The sequence below is a fragment of the Schistocerca serialis genome, chromosome 4 (assembly GCF_023864345.2).
Source record: "Schistocerca serialis cubense isolate TAMUIC-IGC-003099 chromosome 4, iqSchSeri2.2, whole genome shotgun sequence".
Classification (NCBI taxonomy): Eukaryota; Metazoa; Arthropoda; class Insecta; order Orthoptera; family Acrididae; genus Schistocerca; species Schistocerca serialis.
The window spans coordinates 378,581,653-378,607,077 of record NC_064641.1 but is presented as its reverse complement, the minus strand read 5'-3'; the positions used below and the strand labels follow the sequence as shown (position 1 = coordinate 378,607,077).

At 46.1% G+C, this 25,425-nt stretch overlaps 1 protein-coding gene across 1 annotated transcript in view; it reads right to left on the bottom strand.

Annotated features, from left to right (window-relative positions):
* Window positions 1-25,425, bottom strand: part of LOC126474677 (diuretic hormone receptor-like) — a gene marked incomplete at its 3' end in the record, with an annotated part of 1,060,935 nt that overhangs the window by 425,810 nt on the left and 609,700 nt on the right. The window contains exon 4 of the mRNA XM_050102155.1: window positions 8,586-8,631. The remainder of the gene's footprint in view (window positions 1-8,585; window positions 8,632-25,425) is intronic.

The following is a 25,425-nucleotide window of genomic DNA, read 5'->3' as shown; positions in this document are numbered from 1 at the left end:
GCTCCATGTTACATTATTATCAGGAAAATTGGTCATTAAACCGATTGTTCCAGTGTATACTTACATTTAGGTTTTTTTTTCAATGTGTGAAGGACTAAGTTCAGATGAAGTTGATAAAACATAACATTCATCTAATTGTCGGTAATTATGCAGATTTCAAACGGAACTGATGAAAGATATAACAATAATGGTATTGAAGAAACAGGTGATCATCGAGATGTCTGCGGTTATCATTCTGTTCAGAGGTCAGTGAGACAGAAATTATGTGGTTGTAACTGAGGGCATCGAGAATTAGTTATAGGAAACCTTGCATTAATTTAAAGTTATTTGAAATCATGAATAAGGTTCGTTGGAAGTCGCCAAGTGCTCTCTTTCTTAAATACTAGATCAAAAACATTACGTGCCTCGTGATGGCTGGGTGTTGTGTGCTGTCCTTAGGTTAGTTAGGTTTAAGTAGTTCTAAGTTCTAGGGGACTGATGACCGTAGCAGTTAAGTCCCATAGTGCTCAGAGCCATTTGAACCATTTTGAAAAACATTACGCGTATTTACGAACCTTCAGTCAAGCTGCCATCATAAAAACCCACGCTTGCTAACTGTATTTATTGTCATACTGGGTTAAACATTTAACACAAAAGTAGACGTCTCAATGAGTAGACTGTGACAGTATTTTAAATGTTTAATACGCGAAATACCTTCCCATGATTGGCTTACAAGTTGTGGAGGAGCACTAGAATGCGCCGGTACACAGTATCGCAGCAAGTGGATAAAGCGACATCTGTGCGTAGAAACATTCACTACATCCACACTGACGACTGCGGCGTGCACGCTGTGACGCCGAAGCTGCACATGTGCAGGAACACCGCACGCGTGCAGAATTTCTGGCCGGCCCTGGTCTACAGTGATGTCAAGAGAAGCTGTAGATGGCTGCATAGCTTCAAACAGGGCAATGAAATTTCAGACAAAACATCAACTTGAAGAAGCACAACAAACTGCGGAATCTACCTGAAAATTTGTAGGTGAGACAAACTAAGTAATATCATGATCAGTAAGAAATTCGTTTTCAACTACGATCTGAAGAGGAAATGCTTATAAAAGGAATCCTGGAAATTAGAGGTACCGAGAGAGATGTATCAAGACCAACTAACATCAGTGCCTTAACGCATTCGTATGTGATTATGCCGACTGTTTACGTGGAAAGCAAATTGGCTGGAAAGTTATTTCATTTGCCGCGAGAAGCTGGTACTGCCTGCCCCCTACGATTCTTTTATTTTCTTTTTTTTTGTGGTTTTAGGGCGCACAACTTCAACGGTCATAAGCGCCCAGACTACGTGAGGAATTTTGCACCGCGATTCACAAGTTTAAAACAGCAACGAAACGGAAAACACGATAAAAGACAGACTGACAGGCATAGGATTAAAAAAGGAAAACAGCAGAATCAAATGTCCTTTGAGAGGGTTGTCAAATTGATAAAATGAAGAACGCGAGCAGCTGCTCGTGGGTCATCCGCTAAAATGGCTTCTACAGTACATGGCAGGCCAAGATCAAGACGCAGGGTGTTAAAATCCGGACAGACCGTTAAAATGTGGCAGACCGTCAGCAATTGCCCACATGGGCAGAACGGCGCCGGCGCAGCCGTCAGCAGATGGCGATGGCTGAACCGGCAGTGGCCAATTCGTAACCGGGCCAAAACGACCTCCTCCCGCCGAGAAGGGCGTGAGGAGGACGTCCAAGCCACGGGAAGAGGTTTCAGGGCCCGAAGTTTGTTGTCTGTAAGTGCAGCCCAATCGGCATGCCACTGCGATAAAATGCGCCGACAAATTACCCTGCTGCAATCTGACGAAGGGACACAACAAGATGCTGTCCGAGGCTGGAGGACCGCAGCCTTGGCCGCGGCATCTGCAGCTTCGTTCCCAGGGACACCAACATGGCCAGGAACCCACATAAAGCTAACCGGAGAACTGACGTCCACCAGCTGCTGAAGAGAGCGTTGGATCCGGTGCACGAAAGGGTGAACCGGGTACGGATCACTGAGGCTCTGGATAGCGCTCAGGGAATCGGAGCAGAGGACATATGCAGAATGTCGGCGGCGGCAGATGTAAAGGACAGCCTGGTAGAGGGCAAAGAGCTCAGCTGTGAAGACCGAACAAAGGCCATGGAGCCGGTATTTGAAATTTTGTGCCCCGACAATAAAAGAACACCCGACCCCGTCAGTGGTCTTAGAGCCATCTGTATAAATGAAGATCATATTAATGAACTTCGATCGAAGTTCGATAAAACGAGAGTGGTAGACTGAACCGGGGGTAACCTCCTTCGGGAGCGAGCAGAGGTCAAGGTGGACGCGAACCTGAGCCTGGAGCCAAGGTGGCGTGTGGCTCTCGCCCACTCGAAAGGTTGCAGGGAGTGAAAAATTAAGGTGTTGAAGGAGGCGACGAAAGCGAACTCCAGGGCAGAGACATACAACCCGTATTGACTGTCGAGAGAGTCATCAAAAAAGGAACGATAAGACGGGTGGTCGGGCATTGCCAGTAGCCGACAGGCATACCGACAAAGCAGTATATCGCACCGGTAGGTGAGTGGCAACTCACCAGCGTCAGCATGAAGGCTCTCTACGGGACTAGTATAAAACGCTCCGATCGCAAGTCGTAAACCCCGATGTTGTATGGAGTTGAGGCGGCGTAAGATGGATGGCCGTGCAGAGGAGTATACTAAGCTCCCATAATCCAGCTTGGAGCGGACGATCGACCGATATAGGCGAAGTAGGACGGTTCGATCCGCTCCCCACGACATACCACTGAGAACACGGAGGACATTTAGAGAACGGGTACAACGGGCAGCCAAATATGACACATGTGGAGACCAACTAAGTTTCCTGTCAAATGTAAGACCTAAAAATTTTGTTGTCTCCACGAATGGGAGAGCAACGGGACCGAGTCGTAAGGACGGTGGGAGAAACTCTTTGTAGCGCCAGAAGTTAATACAGACCGTCTTCTTGGCAGAAAAACGGAAGCCATTGGCAACACTCCAGGAGTAAAGACGGTCAAGAGAACGCTGAAGACAGCGCTCCAGGAAACACGTACGCTGCGCGCTGCAATAGATGGTAAAATCGTCCACGAAAAGGGAGCCTCATACATCAGCTGGGAGGCAATCCATTATTGGATTGATCGCTATGGCGAAGAGAGCGACGCTCAAAACTGAGCCCTGTGGCACCCCATTCTCCTGGTGAAAGGTATCTGGCAGGACAGAACCCACACGTACCCTGAACTGTCGATCCATTAAAAAGGAACGAATAAAAAGAGGGAGGCGACCGCGTAGGCCCCATGTATGCATGGTGCGGAGAATGCCCGCCCTCCAACAGGTGTCGTAAGCCTTCTCCAAATCAAAGAACACAGCCGCGGTCGGGCGCTTCCGCAAGAAGTTATTCATAATGAAGGTCGACAAGGTAACCAGATGGTCAACAGCAGAGCGGCGCCTACGAAATCCACATTGTACATTGGTAAGTAGGCGTCGAGACTCGAGCAGCCAAATCAAACGAGAGTTAACCATTCGCTCCATCACTTTACAGACACAGCTGGTAAGCGAGATGGGTCGATAACTGGAAGGCAAGTGCTTGTCCTTCCCCGGCTTAGGAATCGGGACAACAATAGACTCGCGCCAGCATGTTGGAACATGTCCCTCAATCCAGATGCGATTGTAAGTACGAAGAAGAAAACCTTTACCCGCAGGAGAAAGGTTCTTCAGCATCTGAATATGAATAGAATCAGGCCCTCGAGCGGAGGACCGTGATCGGCCAAGTGCGTTTTCGAGTTCCCGTATGGTGAATGGGGCATTATAACTTTCACGATTCGAGGAGCGGAAGTTAGGTGGCCTAGCCTCCTCTGCCTGTTTGTGGGGGAGGAAGGCAGGGTGGTAATGAGCGGAGCTCGAAACCTCTGCGAAAAAGCGGCCGAAGGCATTGGAGACAGCCTCAGGGGCCACAAGGACGTCATTCGCGACCGTCAAGCCAGAAACTGGTGAGTGGACCTTAGTGCCAGATAGCCGGCGCAGGCTACCCCAGACAACAGAAGAAGGAGTAAAACTGTTGAAGGTGCCTGTGAAAGCAGCCCAGCTGGCTTTCTTGCTTTCTTTAATAATACGACGACACTATGCACGTAATCGTTTATAATTGATACAATTCGCCACTGTAGGGTGGCGGTGCAAGGTGCGTAAAGCACGTCGACGAGCACGTAAAGCGTCTCTACATGCTGCGGTCCACCAGGGGACCGGTACGCGACGTGGAGAAGAAGTAGGGTGAGGGATGGAATATTCAGCAGCAGTGAGAATGACTTCCGTGAGGTGTGCGACCTGACTATCGCAGCTTGTGAATGTTTGATCCTGAAAGGTCGCCCTGGAAGAGAAGAGCCCCCAGTCTGCTTTGGTGATGTTCCAACTAGATGAGCATGGAGAGGGGGTATGCTGCAGGAGATGGATAACACACGGGAAGTGGTCGCTCGAATATGTATCAGAAAGTGCATACCACTCGAACCGGCGTGCAAGTTGGGGAGTACATGTAGAGAGATCTAAATGGGAATAGGTGTGAGAAGTGTCCGAAAGAAAAGTAGGGGCGCCAGTATTAAGGCAGACAAGATTGAGCTGGTTGAAAAGGTCTGCGAACAGGGAGCCCCTCGGGCAGGATGCTGGAGAGCCCCAAAGGGGATGGTGGGCATTGAAGTCTCCAGTTAACAAAAATGGTGCAGGTAGCTGAGCAATAAGTTGCATCATGTCTGCCCTGGTAACGGCAGACGACGATGGAGTGTAAACAGTACAAATGGAAAATATAAAAGTGGGGAGAGTAATGCGGATGGCAACTGCCTGCAGGCCGGTGTGCAACGTGATGGGATCGTAGTAAATATCATCCCGCACCAGCAACATAACCCCTCCATGAGCTGGGATACCTACCACAGGGGGTAGGTCAAAACGCACAGAGGTGTAGTGTGCCAAGGCAATTTGATCGCATGGGCGTAGCTTCGTTTCCTGGAGGGCTACGACGAGCGGACGGTGCAAGCGGAGCAGCAACTTCAAGTCCTCTCGGTTGGAGCGAATGCTGCGAATATTCCAGTGAATAAGTGCCATCGTAAGAAAAAAAAAAAAAAGGAAGATGAAAGAAGGGGTCACCTCGAAGGCCGCTGAGGGCCTGGCTTCGAGCGAGCACTGCCGCCGCTATCAGTAGGCGGACAGTCATCGTCCATTGGGTCTACAGGTTCATCGGCCATCTTGGGAAGATGGCCGGGACGGGGAGCTTCCTCCGCCGGTGAACGGCCAGATGTTCGGCTACCAGCGGTGCGGCCAGGCGAAACGGAGGACGGCCTGGGGCGGCAACCGCTGGGTGGCGCAGGAGAAGAAATGCGCCGTGGCGGAGAAGGAGAACTGTTCTTCCTATGAGCCTTCTTGGAAGGTCGTTTGGTGGAAGTACCGGTCGAAGGCTGGGAGGTCGAGGTACGTAGGAAGTCTGCACGGGACGGTTCCTTCTTGAAGGCCCGTGCATCTGACTTCGGGGTCTTTGTCTTAGCAGAAGCTGATGAAGGGGCTGGTGTCTGTGGGGTGATGGGAGGAAGAGGAGACGTCGGCCGCGCGATCTTAGCACTGGCCGAACGGACGACCGTGGTGCTGAAGGTCAGATCGCATGTCTGGGTTGCCACCTCCCTGGTAGTCCGAGGAGAGGCGAGGACAGTACTGTATTTCCCCGCTGGGAGCAGCGTGGGCTTCCTACTAGCCAATAGCTTGCGAGCAGCCGAGGTGGACACTTTCTCTTTGACCCGAATTTCTTGGATACAGCGTTCTTCCTTATAGACAGGACAGTCGCGGGAGGATGCGGCATGGTCACCCTGACAGTTCACACAACGAGGAGACGGAGGCGGACAGTCACCCTCATGGGCATCCCTGCCACAAGTGACACATTTAGCCGCATTGGAACAAGACTGGCGAGTGTGATTGAAACGCTGACACTGGTAGCAGCGCGTAGGTGTCGGGACATAGGGGCGAATAGAAATGACCTCGTAGCCCGCCTTGATGCGCGATGGCAGCTGAACACTATCGAAGGTCAAGAAAAGTGCCCGGGTCGGTACAAGGACATTGTTGACCTTTTTCATGACCCTATGGACAACCGTCACGCCCTGCTCAGCGAGGAAAGATTGAATCTCCTCGTCAGTCAAGCCGTCGAGGGATCTAGTATAGACCACACCACGAGATGAATTCAAAGTTCGCTGAGCCTCCACCCGGACAGGGAATGTGTACAGGAGTGTGGCCCGAAGCAGTTTTTGTGCCTGAAAGGCGCTCTCAGTTTCTAGTAATAAGGTACCGTTACGCAACCTGGTACAAGATTGGACAGATCCGGCTATGGCATCTACGCCCTTCTGGATAACGAAAGGGTTGACAGAGGAAAAATCCTTTCCGTCCTCAGATCGAGAAACGACGAGGAACTGTGGGGCAGGCGGTAGTACTTTTGTCACTGGTGGCTGGTCACGTTTCCGTTTTTGGGCAGAAGTCGAGAGAGATGGAGTGAAATCCATTGCGGAGGAATCCCCCATGATTGCCAGCGTCTCCGATGGCGCGCTCCTTCCTTGTGGGGACCCTCTCAGAGGGCACTCCCGCCTTAGGTGAATGTTTACACCTCAGGTCACACCTCCCGAGAAACAGACGGAGGGACCAATCGGCATGGTCAGAAGGTATCAGCTCAGGCAATCACCCCTCCCCGGGCCTGGCCTTTACCAGGGGGTACGCGCGTGCCTTACATGTCTACCCAGGGCGGGGAATTACGCGTTACCCCGTCACCGGCTACGCGTGCGAACGCGTGGGTCGGCCTTCAGGCGCGCACAGGGAGGAAGGAAGAAGAGGAAAAAGGAGAGAGAGAGAGGGAGAGAGAGAGAGAGAGGACAGACTGTCTCAAACGCCGAGGCGGAGACCAGAGAAGGCAAGGAGAAGAAGGCAATGAGAAGGCAAGGAGAAGAAGGCAATGAGAAGGCAAGGAGAAGAAGGCAACGAGAAGGCAAGGAGAAGAAGGCAATGAGAAGGCAAGGAGAAGAAGGCAATGAGAAGGCAAGGAGAAGAAGGCAATAAGAAGGCAAGGAGATTTTGCAGGGGAAAGAGTAAGGAAGACAGTGAGGTGGAGAAGAGCAAAGAAAGGAACCAACCAAAGGTAGGAAGAAACGAGGAGTGAAAAAGCAAAATGACCGCAAATAGAGGTCGTGGAACCGTCCGTCTCCGGACGCAGGCGCTAACTACCCCCGTGAGGGGGAGGGACTCCTTTTAGTCGCCTCTTACGACAGGCAGGAATACCGCGGGCCTATTCTAATCCCCGGACCCGCAGGGGGGCGATTCTTTTTCGTGCATGTTATCTTGTAATAGTAGGAAAATGGACGTAACTTAGTTCAACTATGTTATGAACACTGCTTTTGGCCAATAGCTGACAAAATAACCTGCTCCTGCTTGATTCTTGGTCTGCATATAAAAATCGTACTCCTTTAGAGCCAACTATCCCTCATGAAACGTGTGTGACATTGCAGTTCACACTACCTGGAACCACTGGACACATTCAGTCTCTGGATGTTCTTCTTCTGTGCCTATAAACGTATTATCGCACTCTGTGAAGCCACGCCTTAATGGATAGTTAGTTCTGTGACAAGCTCCATGACAGACTGTTTCGCATTCGGTTGCATGCCGTCACTTTCCACCAGTCCTCATCACGCCATTACACCAATATGGTTCTATAGGGATTCCTTATGAGCGGATACCTAGCTGAACGTCCTGCACTGTTTGTAACTCCCAAGGAGTTAACCTTCGATCTTGATGGTGCGAATCTTTAGATTACTGCGAAGCGCCATTTCTCATTCGGTACTCATGGTAAAAGGTAATGGTTTGTTTTGAACAATTCTTGAATGTCGACAAAGTTCATTTTGTGTAGTGTAACATGTACATCCCGTATGATCTCTGTATTCCCAGGCAATCATTTTCTGTCGCCCTTCCGACGCACATGGTGAGTCATTAGCATATAATATTTTCTCTATCGTAATTGTTAACACAACACTTTCAAATGAGTTGGTGTTAACTCTTAATATCCACAGTAGAGAAATTACAATAAAAGCTTATAAAACATGTGTTACTTTGCTGCACTAGCTCAGCAGCAACTGATGGACTCTTCATCATGCCGAGTGAGTTGTACTCTTCATAATCATACCAGTTTATGAAATGACAAGATGAAGAGCTGTTCCCCGCCTCATCAAATTCCATTACACTGTACTGTTATCGTCAACGATAGCATACTACCGTTGTTGACAAAGCTGTGCTAAGATATTTCTTGGGCAACAACACTTCAAAAACATTGTGATTTGAATAAACAAATGGAACCCAGTTCTTTAATCTACTTGTACACACGGTTGTAGCTCAACCAAAAGGACGCAGCATTGTTGGAACACGTTGTTCTACGCTAAAACCATAACATTAATTAAACATTTGATGATTGAATGCTTTTTACAGTAACACACTGATGTGAAGTATGATAACATTGCCGTATTGATATACTGCAAATGCTTAGAAGAATTTAAATACTTACCAGTGGAACTTCTGGACCATCCAAACAATCACCGAAGTGAAATCTCCTGAAAATGGGAAAATGATTTTTTAGTATTTTGTTGTGTGGTTACACCTTAGTGGTATGTACCAAACAGATGAAAGAAATTAAGAGAATAGACACAGAGCTGATAAGGTGTAGGGAACTAGGTAAATGATAGTGACACTGCCTGATGAGACACAAAAAACGGGGCGATGGAGCTTTGGCTTTTCAAGCTTTGATAGAAGCCACGTTCCGAAAAGTGGACAGTGAACATCTGAATGTTGTGATCCTTTTTAAACTACTTTATTGTACTGTATTTCAAGCAGCCTGAAATAGCAAAACAGTTTTACTCCTCAAAACGTTTACCACAGTTCTCAATCGGCGTGCAAAAATATTGACAGAGTTATTGGAACGCAGTAACTTGACCAAGGTGTACTTGTAAATTATAATTATTTGGAAGTACACCGTGGCCAGCACACCAAGATAAGTTAGATATTTTCTGATTTTTGTTTATAGCTGATTCTGTCACTTCGATTTAGGATTTCGGATCTCAAGTGATTCGTTTACTCATCTCCATCATCCGTAAAAGTTCATCATTATCAGCATCCAGTTGCCCTAGCGGCCAACACTTCAGTATCAGCTCAAACCGCACGATGATGGCCATCTGATACAAACATTATCCTATTGTAGGATGTCGATGCCGTCGGGAAATGAAGCCTGAAGGGGTGTTGGTGGTTCACAATGAAGTTCACGCAGTCGACAACCGTCGTGGTACCTTCCATGACTACTACAGGTTCACTGAAGCCCTGGTGAAGGTCTGCCATACCATAATAGTACCCCGCCCCCCTGCCGCCTCTCCAACCACATCGGCCTAGTGCGTTGCGCGGCGCGTGATTTCTGCAGCCGTTCGCCTGCATTACAGCGTATCTACATCTACGTGACTCCTCTACAATTCACACTTACGTGCTTGGCAGAGTCTTTATCGAACCACCTTCAGACTATTTATCTACTGTTCCAGTCTCGAGTAGCAGGAGGGAAAAACGAACACTTAAATCTGTCGTGCGAGGTCTGATTTATCTTCTTTTGTTGTGAGATCATTTCTCCCTATATAGGCGGGAGCCAACAAAATATTTTCGCATTCGAATGGGGAAGTTGGTGAGTGAAATGTCGTGAACAGATCTCACCTTAATGAAAAATGCCTTTGTTTTAATAATTGTCTCTCCAACGTGCGCATCATACTCGTGACACTCTCTTCCCTGTTTCGAGGTATTACAAAACGAGCTGGTCTACAATGAACTTTTTCGATGTCCCCGTCAATCCTGTCAGGTAAGGATCTCATACCGCACAGCAACACACCGAAAGAGGACGGGCAAGCGTACTGTAGGCTGACTCTTTAGCGGACCCGTTAAATGTTCCAACTGTTCTGCCAACACATTATCTACACTACTCGACATTAAAATTGCTACACCACGAAAATGACGCGCTACATACGCGAAATTTAACCGACTGGAAGAAGATGCTGTGATATGCAAATGATTAGCTTTTCACAGCATTCACACAAGGTTGGTGCCGGTGGCGACACCAACAATGTGCTGACACGAGGAAAGTTTCCAACCGATTTCTCATACACAAACAGCAGTTGACCGGCGTAGCCTGGTGAAACGTTTTTGTGATGCCTCCTGTAAGGTGGAGAAATGCGTACCTTCACGTTTCCGACTTTGATTAACGTTGGATTGTAGCCTATCACGATTGCGGTTTATCGTATCGCGACATTGCTGCTCGCGTTGGTCGAGATGCAATGACTGTTAGCAGAATATGGAATCGGTGGGTTTATGAGTGTAATACGGATCGCCGTGCTGGATCCCAACGGCCAGGTATCACTAGCAGTCGAGATGACGGGCATCGTATCCGCATGGCTGTAACGGATCGTGCAGCCACGTCTCGATCCCAGAGTCAACAGTTGGGGACGTTTGCAAGACAACAACCGTCTGCACGAACAGTTTGACAACGTTTGCAGTAGCATGGACTATCAGCTCGAAGACCATGGCTCCGGTTATCCTTGACGCTGCATCACACACAGGAGCGCCTGCGATGATGCACTCAGCGACGAACCTGGGTGCACGAATGGCAAAACGTCATTTTTTCGGATGAATCCAGGTTCTGTTTACAGTATCATGATGGTCGCATCCGTGTTTGGCGGCATGACGGTGCACGCACATTGGAAGCGTGTATTTCTTCATCGCCATACTGGCGTATCACCCGGCGTGATGGTATGGGGTGCCATTGGTTACACGTCTCGGTCACCTCTTGTTCGCATTGACGGCACTATGAACAACGGACGTTACATTTAAGATATATTACGAACCGTGGCTCTACCCTTCATTCGATCCCTGCGAAACCCTACATTTCAGCAGGATAATGCACGACCGCATGCTGCAGGTGCTGTACGGGCCTTTCTGGATACAGAAAATGTTCCGCTGCTGCCCTGGCCAGCACATTCCCCAGAACTCTCACAAATTGAAAATGTCTGGTCAATGGTGGCCGAGCAACTCAGTTGTCACAATACGCCACTCACTACTCTTGATGAAGTGTGGTATCGTGTTGAAGCTGCATGGGCAGCTGTACATGTACACGCCATCCAAGCTCTGTTTGACTCAATGCCCAGGCGTATCAAGGCCTTTATTACGACCAGAGGTGGTTGTTCTGGATACAGATGTCTCAGGATCTATGCACCCAAATTGTGTGAAAATGTAATCACATGTCAGTTTAAGTATAGTATATTTGTCCAATGACTACCCCTATCATCTGTATTTCTTCTTCGTGTAGCACTTTTAATGGCCAGTAGTTATGTGATCGTTCCAATTAGTGTTGCTCGTGACTGCAACCCTTAGGTATTTAGTTGAATTGACGTCTTTAGATTTGTTTGATTTATCGTGTAACCGAAGCTTAGTGGCTTACCCATGTGGGTGACCTCACACTTTTCAATACGTGGAGTCAGTTGCCATATTTCGTAGTATACTCTTATCTTGTCTAAATCATTTGGAATTTATTTTTCGTCTTCTAATGGCTCTACTACACGGTAAATGACAGCAAAATCTGGGAACAATCTTAGAGGACTGCTCAGAGTGTCTCCTAAATCGTTTGTATAAGAAACTGCTGAGGAGATGTAACACGTCCCTGGGGAAAGCCAGACGTTTCTCCGTAGGCATATAATATGATTCGAAGTCGTTGTGCAGAACAGTGTCAAAAGCACACTGGAAATCTAGAAATATGGAATCAAGTTGAGATTTCCTGTCGGTAGCAGTTAATACGATCGAAATAGTGTAGCAAGAAACAAGATTTGCCACATGTCGCCACCTGTGCAAGTTTGCCGAAAGTACGTCGCTCAGACTTCCACGTTCTCTGATGAGGCGTGGACGACCTACACCTTGTCACCCACTCGCGGTTTCACCATCCTTCAAGCACATCCACGGATACTCACGACAGAACCACACGAACAGTCGACTGCTTCGTCGTTTCCAGAATCTCCTTCCCAGGCGACGGACCATAACATTCTGCGCTTTATCGACGTCATTTGTGTCCGTTACTTCTCCATTTTCGATGGGTATCGTCACGAGAATGAGTCTTCATTCATCTCTGGTACACTTACGTACAGAGTTCCATTGATTGTGACCGGGCCAAATATCCCACGAAATAAGCGTCAAACGAAAAAACTAGAAAGAACGAAACTTGTCTAGCTTGAAGGGGGAAACCAGATAGCGCTAGGGTTCGCCCGCTAGATGGCGCTGCCATAGGTCAAACGGGTATCAACTGCGTTTTTATAAATAGGAACCCCCAATTTTATTACATATTCATGTAGTACGTAAAGAAGAATGATTGTTTTAGTTGGACCACTTATTTCGCTTTGTGGTAGATGTCGCTGTAATAGCCACAAACATATGGCTCACAATTTTAGACGAACAGTTGGTAACAGGTAGGCTTCCCAAATTAAAATACAGAACGTAGGTACGTTTGAATATTTTATTTCGGTTGTTGCAATGTGATAGATGTAATTTTATGAACCTATCATTTCTGAGAACCCATGCTCTTACAGCGCGATTACCTGTAAATACCACATCAATGCAATAAATGCTCAATATGATGTCAGTCAACCTCAATGCGTTTGGCAACACGTGTAACGACATTCCTTTCAACAGCGGGTAGTTCACCTTCTGTAATGTTCGCACATGCATTGAAAAAGCGGTGACACATGTTGTCAGGCGTTGTCGGTGGATCACGATAGCAAATATCCTTCAAATTTCTCCAGAGAAAGAAATCCGGGGACGTGAGATCTGGTGAACGTGCGGGCCATCGTATGGTGCTTCGACGACCAATCTACCTGTCATGAAATACGCCATTCAATACCGCTTCAACCCCACTCAAGCTATGTGCCGGACATCCATCATGTTGGAAGTACATGGCCATTCTGTCATGCAGTGAATCATCTTGTAGCAACATCGGTAGAACATTACGTAGGAAATCATCATACATTGCACCATTTAGATTGCCATCGATAAAATGGGGTCCAATTATCTTTCCTCCCATAATGCCGCACCATACATTAACCCGCCAAGGTCGCTGATGTTCCACTTGCCGCAGCCATCGTGAATTTTCCGTTGCCCATTACTGTATATTATGGCGGTTTACGTTACCGCTGTTGGTGAATGACGCTTCGTCGCTAAATAGAACGAGTGCAAAAAATCTGTCATCGTCCCGTAATTTCTCTTGTGCCCAGTGGCAGAACTGTACACAACGTTCAAAGTCGTCTCCATGCAATTCCTGGTGCATAGAAATATGGCATATGTGCAGTCGATGTTGATGTAGCCTTCTCAGCACCCACGTTTTTGAGATTCCCGATTCTCGCGCAGTTTGTCTGCTACTGATGAGCGGATTAGCCGCGACAGCAGCTAACTATCCGGCGAACGGTCCGGATACTTGGATGATGTCGTCCAGGATACCGAGAAGCATACATAGCACACGCTCGTGGGCATTTTGATGACAGTAGCGGTACACCAACACGATATCGACCTTTTCCGCAATTGGTAAACGGTCCTTTTTGACACGGGTAATGTATCACGAAGCAAATACCGTCCGCACTGGCGGAATGTTACGTGATACCACGTACTTATACGTTTGTGACTATCACAGCGCCATCTATCACAAAGCGAAAAAAGTGGTGCAACTAAAACATTCATATTTCTTTTCGTTCTGCACGAATATGTAATAAAAAATCGGAGTTCCTATTTTAAAAAATCGCAGTTGATATCCGTTTGAGCTATGGCAGCGCCATCTATCGGGCCAACCATAGCGTCATCTGGTTTCCCCCTTCAAGCTAGATGAGTTTCCTTCCTTGTAGTTTTTTCGTTTGATGCGTATTTCGTGAGATATCTGGCCCAGTCACTATCAGTGGACCATCCTGTACTTTCCTTACCGCTTCACGTGCCCGTAACGGCATCAGCTGGCACTAATTTCGCAGTGGTCAGCGGTCAGGTTATTCCATCTCATCAGTGTACGATACAATGACGGAAAAAAGCGCAACACCAAGAGGATAATTAACATAGAGTAACGAAATTTCCGGTATACATTTTTCTACTTAAAATAATAACAATAATAATGAGCGTATGGCATTGGTGGCCGGGAGACCCCTCGCGGGGCGGTTCGGCCGCAGCTCCACAAGTTCTTTAACGCCACTACGGCGACTTGCAAGTGAATGAGGATAAAATGATGATGAAAGACGCACAACACCCAGTCATCTCGAGGCAGAGAAAATCTCTGACCCCGCCGGCAATCGAACCCGGGACCCCGTGCGCGGGAAGTGAGAACGCTACCGCAAGACCACAAGCCGCGGAATATACCTAACGTATTTAAGTGATTAACACTGCAAGATTACAAGTTATGTAAATGTGAGATAAGTTCTTGAAAATGTAAAATGCTGGTACCTTAACATTGCAAGATCACATCTTAATGCCAACATGAGATAAGTCTTTGCAAATACGAAATGCTGGTACATTAATAACCGGGGTAACCTCCAGAATGTTGAATGCAAACATACCAATGAGCAGGCACTGTATTGTGCGGATGCCTGATGTCAGTTTGTGTGGTGGAGTCCCAACCCTCTTGCACTTGGTCAGCCAGAACAAAAAAATGGCTCTGAGCACTATGGGACTCAACTGCTGAGGTCATTAGTCCCCTAGAACTTAGAACTAGTTAAACCTAACTAACCTAAGGACATCACAAACATCCATGCCCGGGGCAGGATTCGAACCTGCGACCGTAGCGGTCTTGCGGTTCCAGACTGCAGCGCCTTTAACCGCACGGCCACTTCGGCCGGCCAGCCAGAACAGCGACGTCTAATACTGGTTGTGGATTACCCTGGAGTTGTCGTCCGATGACGTCACACATGTTCTCGATTGGCGACAGATCTGCGTTCGAGCAGGCCAAGGCAACATAGCACACTGTAGAGCACGTTCGGTTACTACACCGGTATGTGGGCAAGCATTATCTTGTTGTAAAATAAACCATGGAATAATGCTCATAAATGGCAGAATGGCAGGCAGAATCACTAGACTGACGTTCAGTTTTGCCTGCAGGATGCGTGGGATAACCGCAAGTGCGCTCCTGCTGTCGTGCGAAATCGCAACCCAGACTCTAATTACAGGTGTATGAAGAGTGTGTCTAGCACGCAAACAGGTTGGTTGCAGTCTCTCGGCCGGCCCCCTCCCAACCAACGCACGGCCATCATCGGTGCAAAGGCAGAACAGGCTTTCATCAGAAAACACAACAGACCTCCTTCCTGCCCACCAAATGAGATCTCGCTCCACACGAATGAAGTCGCTAATGCGGTGGTTTGGGGACAGTGGAATGCATCCTACAGCGAATCCGACTCGGAGCTGTCCTTGCAGTAACCGATTTGTAACAGATCGTTTTGTAAGTGTGGTACCCACTGCAGCTCAATCTGCTGCTGCAGACGCTGTACGACGCGCCACAGCCGTACGCCGACCACCACTGCCTTCGCTCTCAGTAGTACCACGTGCCATACTCGAGTGCGGTCTCCTTGTCACCGCACATCCCCGTGACCACTACTGCCAAGATTCATGTGCAGTGGCTACATTTCTGCCAAGTCTTTCTGCAGTATCGTGGAAAGGAACATCCAACTTGTAGCAGCCCCATTACACAAACTCGTTCAAACTCTGTGAGGTGTTCATAATAGCGTCTTTGTCGTCTTAAAGGCATCCTTGACAAATGCCTCTGACCACTATGGGACTTAACTGCTGAGGTCGTCAGTCCCCTAGAACTTACAACTAATTAAACCTAACTAACCTAAGGACATCACACACATCCATGGCCGAGGCAGGATTCGAACCTGCAACTGTAGCGGTCGCGCGGTTCCAGACAGCAGCGCCTAGAACCGCTCGGCCACTCCGGCCGCCCATCCTTGACTAAGACCAAGTCAACACGTCCAAGGACAAAGGCAACTAACGCTCAGGACCGTTGTACAGATTATTTAAAGGAAACCTGATATCCATCCTCATAGTGGCACCACTGGCGCCGCTCTAATGCGACCGGCTGAAATTTGAGCAGACATTGTATATTAGATGTAGCATCATGCCTACCAACTTTCCTTTGTGTCGTACAACTTTTTCTTGCCGTTGCAATATTTTTCTGTCAGTGCATTATATTCGCCGTACATCAGAACATCAAATAAATCTCATCGAAACGTTGGTTCGTTCATAACTATCATTCATTGCTGACAGTGTTGTCACATTATTATTCGTATCGAATATCGTCGGTAAACTGTTCTGATTGAGCAGCTGGTTCGATAACTCACACACTGAAATACTGAAATGATATAAACTTGTGAAGAATATTTTTTCCATTAGCTCTCATAAATTCGCTCTATATGCTTTTATCAAGCGAAACTTTGTTCGATCGTTTCATCTCGCTCGTAATGGGCATATTAACCTTTGGATGCATGAGTCATTGGAGTCACAAAAATTCATGAAAGAGGCCCCTACCTTCGAACATATACTATATGTTGTTATCAAATCGATATTGGCAAATTGTGATGGCTCTGATTACACACAATGAATAAGAAAGTATTTACTATGACTTTATTATATAAAGTGCAACAGTATAATTAACACTCTAATTTTAAAAGAGTAAGCCAAAAGCCGGCCGCGGTGGCCGAGCGGTTCTAGGCGCTTCAGTCCGGATCCGGGCTGCTGCTACGGTCGCAGGTTCAAATCCTGCCTCGGGCATGGATGTGTGTGATGTCCTTAGGTTAGTTAGGTTTAAGTAGTTCTAAGTCAAGGGGACTGATGACCTCAGATGTTAAGTCCCATAGTGCTTAGAGCCATTTGAACCAATTAAACCAAAAACTTCCAATGTTATTGGGCCCATGTTAGAAGTTCTTACAAATAATTACACTGCGAGTTAGGCATATATTTTTTGTGCCTCTGCGGCCGGTTTATAACTTTATCTATCAAACAGATGTGGATATACGGACAATCGTCTTTTGGCGATGTTACAGTATCCACTATTCGGCTGTTGACGAGTAGTTCTAGAACGTGCCATAGATTTAGAATATTCTTTCGAGGGAATCAGCTACTAACGCTTTTCTCCATACGAATACCTAGTATTTCCCGCTCTGAATCCTCGAGAAAAATATGTCTTTTTTTAAACACTGGTATTTGGGGTGCTGCGGTGAAAATAAACAAATGGTGTTTACAGCTCCTACAAACAAACGCCCGCCCATAAGGGAGAACTCCTTGATTGTGTGTTGCATAAGTGTGTAGTTGCTCTCTGGTTAAGAGAATAACTGCTTAGTTTATCGGTTCTTTCCTCTCTCTTCTCTATATATCTTTAAATTATTGTCTTCTGAATTATGATGAATTAATGTTAAACCTGAAAACGACGCCATTGCAACCTAGAGACCAGCTGCCACAACTCAAGACAGCAGCAATATCTAGAGGATGAAGAAAGCGGAATCATATTCCCATATGGTGTGCAAGATTAGTGGGTGGAATTCGAAAGGTTGTGAGTTCGAATCCTGGCTGGTCATTGTTTTCTCGCTCTGGCTATTAACCTAGCATTCACCTCTAGATTATGTCGAGGCACGCATTTCAAAATATGACAGTTTCAGACGGTCAGTTTCTGCTTCCCTCAGATCAGCAAAGGTATTCTCAATTTTTAACTTATTGTACATCCTTTAAACAACGTACAGTGAGTAACTTCAGGAACTTAAGCAACTCTGCTTCCTTTACGTACAGTACATTCATTCAGCAGCGCAGCAGATGACTCAAGATTCAGCTTACTGCCTTCCTTGAATCAAACCTAGCTGCAGACACATCTTTGAGTCTGGAGTCTGACATAAAGAGTCCACATTAAAGGATAGGGGTACTGTTCGGCCGCGGTGGTCTATCGGTTCTAGGCGCTCAGTCCGGAACCGCGCGACTGCTACGATCGCAGGTTCGAATCCTGCCTCAGGCATGGATGTGTGTGATGTCCTTAGGTTAGTTAGGTTTAAGTAGTTCTAAGTTCTAGGGGACTGATGACCACAGATGTCAAGTCCCATAGTGCTCAGAGCCATTTGAACCATTTGGGGTACTGTATCTCAACAGTACGTCGCAGTTCGTACTTAGCTTCAGAAGAAGAGTGCTGTAACACGAGCTAAACGTAAACATCATGCGTATGGTTTTGTTATTTTTTCTTTTGTTTCATGCATGTGAGAGCAAATAAGTAGGAAAGGCGACATTGCCGTGTATTATCTCTCTGATTGGCACATCCTAATTTCTGCCTGTACTAGCAATATTGAGAAGTCGTAACATGCATTCTTACCCTCAGATGTAACGTCGGAATAATTCTTCTTGATACTTGGAATGTACAATTCACAATGTCTTCTAACATTCTTTGCCAGACAGAACAGGCTCAAGCGTTCTTAGGAGTGACAGTTAAGAAGCGCTTAGTACACCAGGTGGAATTCACGTGCTTCTGCTGGAGGTCGGCGGTGTTTTAATTCACTGGGCTGCATGAGGAGCGATAAAAAAATCAGCACTTTTTGAGTCTCATTTGATTATCCACTGCTTTCTTCACTTGGGACTGTAGATGCGTGAGTTCATTATCCTGAGTACCGTCAGAATATGAATCACAATCATCTTCCTAATCAAAGAGAGCTTCTTCTTCAAACCATTGAGGAACTGTTGATTCAAAATTTTTATAATTCAGCTTCAAGTGATGCTCTTTTACTTGAAACAGATAATTTAGAATCGTTAGCCTAAGTAAAGAATAAAAGTACTTTGCATAACAAACCCCTTCAAGAAACAATTTTGGCTTAACGTAGTGCCTTTATGTTAAAAAAATTGCTTGGTTATAGGTCCCACAGTTCTTTCAATTTCTCTACAGTGAGTATATCTACGTCCAACCACTAATTGTTGTCAGTAACCTCTCCAACATAACGTGTCATTCAGATCAAAGACAAATAACGCGAAAGTCGGTTTGTGCACTGTGGGGGTCTAAAACACTCCTGTCGTGAATTATACGTTTAAGTTTCCAAATATAGTCAAGAAAAATAATGACTTCCATTTGCACCGAAAAACGTTCTTCATAAAGAAAGTCAATTATAAAGTTTGTTGATGAAATGAAAATTTACCCGGACCGAAAGACCTCCTTTATACATCCGAACTTTAATGGAAAAATTCAAAGTACCAAAAATTAGTACACATGCAAGATGCTTTCATTTTATTTGACTGTTGTGTCTTACTCGTATCTATGCTGCGATATCTTATTTTCTTGAAGTCAGAAATTCAATGAGTAATCCACAGGAAATACCCGTACATACATGGACATATGTGCATTTCTGATAGCGCATATCATGCCGACGTCTTCTCTCAAAGCAAGATGCCTGGAAAATGTATTGATAGGGACTCATCCCACTCGAGGACACCATGCTTGGGAAGATGAGGTAAATGCTTGGGAAACATGAGACCGACTCGCCTGAGAAACCAAACAATGTCCTAAGCTGGCTCCAAACAGTACTTCCACCATTGCCTACACATCAGAAGACGTGAGAGCTGTCTGCGTTCAAACTATAGTTCGCAGCAGTTTCCTTCAGATTCGAAAACTGTCAGCAACTGTTGGAAGAGGTGGTGTACTAACGTAATGCGGCCCCCAGATGAGGAGTTTTGTATCATTGTTTAATTGGGAAAAAATTGTGCCTTGCGGAGGACTATGATGCCGATAAATATATTTGTCAGTTTCATGAGATTGTTAATATGAACCCATATACTACACTGTGTGTATGTGTATGTGTGCATTGGTAGCTATTACCAAAACATAACGCCTGAATATCACGAAAATATTACTGGAATCGAAGAAATAAAGGAAAGTAGGGTCGTTAGTTATGTAGCAGAAGGAATGGGAAGGAAATAAGTTATCTCTAAGAAACCGTTCAGATATTAATGTTAGGGGGTTTGAGTTGAATACAAAAGCTTTGTTGCAGGATAGACGGACGAACATTCTATGCTCACTCTTCTTAAGTGTTGATTTACTGTCTCCACAGAGGCCTCATCACAAAATACGAGACGGAAATATTGGCGCATAGACGTATTAATCTAACACTGGTGCTCCACACCAAAATTCTCGAAAACACTTCATCTTACGCTCGTAAAGGCGAAATTGGAGATGCGAAGACAATATTTATGTAAATAATTCATTTAAAATTTCGTTCCTTTTTTTAAATAATGTTTTCTTTATAAGTTAATGCATTATGTGATCTGCGGCACCACTAACCACTATAAAGTCGGAACATTATTCATGTTCTGGAATTCATTTTAAAAAGCAGTCATTACTAACAACCACAAGGCATAAAGAAGCGAAAGACGGAAACGCTGTGAATTCAAATCTATCGAGAATTGTACCACATTAATTCAGTCCAAAACTCCACTTGTCGACTACAGTTTTTGAAAATAACTTTCTTTCTGTAAGGCGACTCTCAGATCTGTGTGCGTCATTCAAAAATTTGGGGTTAACCACTGCCATACGGCCATGTCTCACACTGCTACTTAACGTACATTTTTTATGAACTTGCTCGTGTAGATAAACTTCAAGAGAATTCCAAGAATGAAGTATTCACTCTGCAGTTGCAAACCACGTTGTCTGAAAATCTTCTACACAGTGAGCCAATCGCTTGTCTTCCTCCTCAAACACCGGTCACACTCTGAAGTAATGTGCGCCAAAATACCATTGTTGGTGTAAATTCTCAAAATTTACAGCTAACACATCCTTCTACAAAATTATCGGCATGACTCACTATTTCACGTAACTCTTTCTATACTTCTAGACTAGTGCTTACCAACGAAATGTAGACCATATCATTGTAAAGACATGACATAGAAGACTTGTTCGAATCAATGAATATGGCATGAAGGAGCTATGATAGTTACGAAATCTTTCTTAGAACGGTATCAGTCACTCTGATATCTTTCAGACAATACGTAAAGACTTGGAAAAAGCGCCGTAACCGCTTCATTTCGTTAACAGTTTTTTAGAAGGTAGCTATGGTGGCAACCTTATTGAAACATCTGGCGGTTTCGCCATGGGGATACCTGTTTATCGTTTTTTTTATTAGCGCCATGTGCATAAATTACTTAAAGAACATAATGGCGGCCAATAGCCATATTGGTTTTTTCAGAGACATGGTATTACAGCGAGGTGGTGTTAACGATGCTAACAATAAGAACGATGTACCGATTTCTCATTCTGCAACGATACCGTCCGTTTCTGGATTTTCTAAGGGCATAAGCAAGATCATTCGGTAAAAATTTCAGCAAAATACACTCCTGGAAATGGAAAAAAGAACACATTGACACCGGTGTGTCAGACCCACCATACTTGCTCCGGACACTGTGAGAGGGCTGTACAAGCAATGATCACACGCACGGCACAGCGGACACACCAGGAACCGCGGTGTTGGCCGTCGAATGGCGCTAGCTGCGCAGCATTTGTGCACCGCCGCCGTCAGTGTCAGCCAGTTTGCCGTGGCATACGGAGCTCCATCGCAGTCTTTAACACTGGTAGCATGCCGCGACAGCGTGGACGTGAACCGTATGTGCAGTTGACGGACTTTTAGCGAGGGCGTATAGTGGGCATGCGGGAGGCCGGGTGGACGTACCGCCGAATTGCTCAACACGTGGGGCGTGAGGTCTCCACAGTACATCGATGTTGTCGCCAGTGGTCGGCGGAAGGTGCACGTGCCCGTCGACCTGGGACCGGACCGCAGCGACGCACGGATGCACGCCAAGACCGTAGGATCCTACGCAGTGCCCTAGGGGACCGCATCGCCACTTCCCAGCAAATTAGGGACACTGCTGCTCCTGGGGTATCGGCGAGGACCATTAGCAACTGTCTCCATGAAGCTGGGCTACGGTCCCGCACACATTTAGGCCGTCTTCCGCTCACGCCCCAACATCGTGCAGCCCGCCTCCAGTGGTGTCGCGACAGGCGTGAATGGGGGGACGAATGGAGACGTGTCGTCTTCAGCAATGAGAGTCGCTTCTGCCTCGGTGCCAATGATGGTCGTAAGCGTGTTTGGCGCCGTGCAGGTGAGCGCCACAATCAGGACTGCATACGACCGAGGCACACAGGGCCAACACCCGGCATCATTGTGTGGGGAGCGATCTGCTACACTGGCCGTACACCACTGGTGATCGTCGAGGGTACACTGAATAGTGCACGGTACATCCAAACCGTCATCGAACCCATCGTTCTACCATTCCTAGACCGGCAAGGGAACTTGCTGTTCCAACAGGACAATGCACGTCCGCATGTATCCCGTGCCACCCAACGTGCTCTAGAAGGTGTACGTCAACTACCCTGGCCAGCAAGACCTCCGGATCTGTCCCCCATTGAGCATGTTTGGGACTGGATGAAGCGTCGTCTCACGCGGTCTGCACGCCCAGCACGAACGCTGGTCCAACTGAGGCGCCAGGTGGAAATGGCATGGCAAGCCCTTCCTCAGGACTACATCCAGCATCTCTACGATCGTCTCCATGGGAGAATAGCAGCCTGCATTGCTGCGAAAGGTGGATATACACTGTACTAGTGCCGACATTGTACATGCTCTGTTGCCTGTGTCTATGTGCCTGTGGTTCTGTCAGTGTGATCATGTCATGTATCTGACCCCAGGAATGTGTCAATAAAGTTTCCCCTTCCTGGGACAATGAATTCACGGTGTTCTTATTTCAATTTCCAGGAGTGTATTAAACATTTTTGACGGACAACGGAGACGCTGATCATTTCCACACTGCGAAGCTCACTGAAGTGGGATGTGAAAAAAATGTGTATAGAATAAAGCTAGAGAACAGTAAAAGCTTCTATTAAAGAGTTTCATTGTCGCATACATTTAAAACAATATGTGTAATCGGCAGCAGATAAACATTAGGAGAACTACAGACAAGATACAGATTTTAAAGGGTTTGATTCCTAGCCGAGTTATATATCTCTTACAGAAAAGAAAGCTGAGAAGTCGTTGAGATCTCCAGGAAAGAAAGAAATTTCAATAGAGAAGAGCGCTGCTGTCTTCGTTTGAGCCTCGTGGCTTCCCACAATCAATCAAGTCGTAGATACCCATCCACGATGTGCGTGGAACACAGCTGCCAAGAAACCACCTCGGTGGCACAAGAATAACACACTGATAAACAATGGCCGCAACCGTGGACTAGGGAGAGCGACACTGAGTATAACCACAGCATCAACAGTCCCGGTTTAGAATCACTTCACTGCTTAAATTATGAAAAAAATATCAGGAATGGTGGCCTAAGCCGTCCGGCAAAAGAATTCATCCTCGTTCTTCCAACAGCTTTATCAAAGAAGACGCAGGGTCGGACAGAGTTTCGGGGCACTCTCTTGCCCTTAGAGCGGGAAACCGCTCCTAAAAGTGCGGGAGAATCAACAATCATCTACGGCATATGCTTGCAGAAGCCAGTGGAAACCCCTGCATTAATGAAAAATAATGCGTATCCACAGGACACGTGGCTCTTAATTGAAAAAGTGTCATGATGATCTCTCAATTGACAAATCATTCCGGGCTAGTCCCTCATTCGGATCTCCGTAGGGGACTGCCAAGGGGGAGGTGGTCATGAGAAAAAGATTGAATCACCAACGAAAGGATAAAGTACTGCGAGTTTGGGCTTGCGATGCCCGAAGTTTGAAAGTGGTAGAGAAGCTATAAAATCTGAAGAGGCAAATGAAGAGGCTCAAACTAGATTCAGTGTTGGTCAGCGGAAAATGGAATGAAGACTAGTAATTGTGGCCACACGAGTATAGGAAGTATCAACAGCAGCAGAAAAAGGTATAACGGGAGTAGGATTCGTTATGAGTATGAAGGTAGGTGAGAGAGTGAGATACTGTCGACAGTTCTGTGACAAAGTTGTTCTTTTCGGAATCGACAGCAAACCAAAGCGGGCAACAACAGTTCAGGTAAACATGCCATCGTTGCAAGCAGAGGATGAAGAGATAAAGAAAGTATATGAGGACAATGAATGGGTAATTCTGTATGTAAAGATGAAAATCTGGTAGTAATGGGGATTCTAATGCTGTAGTAAGGGCTGAGTAGACGGAACTGCCACAGTAGTATATGGACTTGGTATTAGGAACTAGAGATGAGAAAGACTGAGTTCTGCCGTAAATATCAGTTAGTAATAGCGAATCTGTTAAAGGTTCACAAGCGGAGGAGGTATACTTGGAAAAAAGCTGGGAGGTATGGGATGATTCCAGTTAGATTACACGCGGTCAGATAGAGATTCCAAAATCAGATATTGTGTTATAAGACGTATCCAGGAACAGATATGAACTCAGCACAAAATTTATCTGCTATGAATAGCAGTTTGATGTTTAAGAGATTAGTTAGGAAGAATGACGCAAACAGGTGGGATACGGAAGTACTAAGGAATGAAGAGATACGCCGGAAGTTCTCTGAAGCTACAGATATTGCGATAATGAATAGGTCAGCAGGCATTTCACTTGAAGAGGAATGGACATCTCTGAAAAGAGCTATCACAGAATGTGTAATGCAGAATGGAGGTACAAGGAAGGTAACTGCGAAGAAATTTGGTTAACAGAAGAAATACTTCAGTTGATCAGCGAAAGCAGTAAGTACAAAAATTTTTATGGAAATTCTGAAATACTAAAATGCCAGTAACTTAGGAATGAAATAAATAGGAAGTGCCGGGAAACTAAGACGTAACGGCTACATGAAAAATATGAAGAAATCGGAAAAGAAATGGTTATCGGAGGGACGGATTCAGCATATAGGAAGTCAAAACAACCTTCGGTCAAATTGAAAACAAGGGCAGTAACATTAAGAGTGCAATGAGAATTCCACAAATGCAGAGGAGAGAGCGGGTAGGTCGAAAGAGTACAAGGATGATGACGTGATGGAAGAAGCAGGAGCCGATATAAAGGAGATAGAGAACCCTGTATTAAAATCAGAATTTAACATAGATTTGGAAGATATCAGATCAAATAAGGCAGAGAGGATAGATAACACTCCATCGGAATTTCTAAGACCATTAGGAAAATGGCAACAAAACGGCCACGTTGGTGTGTAGAATGTGTAGGACTGACTATATACTGTCAGGCTTTCGGAGAAATATCATCCAAACAATACCGAAGACAACAGGAGCCGACAAGCGCGATAATTTTGTAACATGCTGCCAGATGTTCGAAATGCTGAGAATAGCGGTAACCTATAGTGAAAGATGGGTAATATACAACACTTACAAGAAAAAATGGAACAGTAGCAATG